The sequence below is a fragment of the Mastomys coucha genome, chromosome X, assembly GCF_008632895.1.
Source record: "Mastomys coucha isolate ucsf_1 chromosome X, UCSF_Mcou_1, whole genome shotgun sequence".
NCBI lineage: Eukaryota > Metazoa > Chordata > Mammalia > Rodentia > Muridae > Mastomys > Mastomys coucha.
Window position 1 is genome coordinate 9,131,074 of NC_045030.1, and position 2,096 is coordinate 9,133,169.

Genomic DNA, 2,096 nt, shown 5'->3' on the forward strand with positions numbered 1-2,096 from the left:
TATGTCACGTATTTAATTGAACATATTCTTTTTAAAATTTTGTACTCTTAAGATGTTTAACAGCTTTTCAAACTGTTGGTAAATGCAGTATGTGTTCTTACCTAATCAGTAAGATTATCCACTTCAAAATCATACATTTTGTCAAAATGAATCCACATAATTAAGGAAGATAACCATAGATCTTCTAAATGTCTATATTTAATATTGACCTGTGGTTTTAGAGACTAGCTGTAGACTTCCCAATCTAGAATTTTTCATTGTGGGGCTTAACTGAATCTTAAGTGATCCTTATTTTTTTCTCTTACATGAATTCCTTATATTTTTTATTTGGATAAATTACATTCTCAAGTTATCTTTACATTTTTCAGAAGGCTGTGTTATTTTCAGACTTCCTCAATCATTACCTGTCTTAAAAGTTAAAAGCTTCCAATTCTTATATATGACTAATTCTCTTGAATATAAAATCCAGTATTGATTAAAAGTTCCCTCAAAATTTGAGATATTGTCTTCTAGTAATCAGCTTTTTTATATTATATATAATTAAATTTTTATTTCCATTACTGACTAACCTAACCTACTATCCTCCAAAGTTGTTACAACTATAAATTTCTTGTTATGATTCTGAATTTTTAATTATATTTCTCTCAGTTTGGAATTTTTGTACATATCCCACTTTACATTTGGAGAAAATCTTTCACATTGGAAATATAATTTTATTAAATTCTGTTAAATGTTATTCTATTTTATATGGCTTCTTTCTCTTAATTTTCTGGATCCATTTTTATGAAATTCTGACCGAATATATATTCACCTTATTGAATGAATTAGTCAATGTTTTTGATTTTCTCTCATATTGTCTATCCCTTTTCTCACATTAAGTAAACTCTTCTTTTAATTTTCAAGACTCTATCTTCATATTTACTTGTTTCCTTTCACGACATTTTATTATTTAATATACAATAATTCTCAAGTATCTATAAGGATCTTATATTTTCTATGTTTCTATAACTTATCCTTTTATCAATATCCAGTATGATAATCTAAGATCTTGAAATATATCAGTGTAAATCATTTGGTACAGGCTTACTGTGCTTAGTAATTTCTTTCCAGAATTACTATATGAATGTTTTATGGCAGATTTACCATTCATTTTGAGAATATATTTTAAGTACACTGTAGGTACAATGCCAGACACTCGTAAATGAGAAGCTTATAGTCCATTGTCATGCTTCTATAATTTTTAGTTTTCCATTCTTGCTTGTCTCATGTTTTTGTAGTAAATTCTTTGCATGTCTCCATTTTAGTCATTTTTTGTTTTAAAGAAAAACCACAGAAACACTAAACTTAAAAAATATGTTTTGCTGTCTGGGCTGGTGTCCAGAGCAGACCTTGGGTGCAAGCTCTACAGCCAGTCCTACAACACCCAGAGGAAGCTCCACTCCCAGGTGCTCTGAAACACCCAGGATCAGAGGTGAGGAGGCCCCAACATCTGTCCCAAGACCAGGAGTAACTGGGACTTGCAGGAGCAGGCACACAGGAATTCCACCAGCAGAGTGGCTCGGGTTGTTTCTGGTCTCTCTGGGCTGAGGTCCTGAGGGACCTTAGGTGCAAGCTCTGCAGCCAGTCCCACAACACCCAGAGGAAGCTCCACTCCCAGGCTCTCTGACACTCTCAGGATCAGAGGTGAGGAGGACCTAACATCTGTCCTCACACTGTGAGTAACTGGGACCAGTGGGAGCAGGCACACAGGAACTCCACCACCAGAGTGGCTTAGGTTCCTTCCAGTCTCTCTGGGCTGGTGTCCTGAGCAGACCTTGAGCCCAGGCTCCACAGCCAGTCCCACAATACCCAGAGGAAGCTGCTGCACTTCCAGATGCTCTAACAAGCCCAGGGTCACAGGATCTCAGAATCACAGGATCACAGAGACAGCTTGAGTCTGGGGAGTTCTGATACAACCAGGATTACAGGAAGGACTGACTCCAGTCAGATTTAGAAAGGACAGGTAGCACTAGAGATAACCAGATGGCCAGGGGCAAGTGTAAGAAAATAAACAACATAAACCAAGGTTACTTGGCATCATCAGAACCCAATTCTCC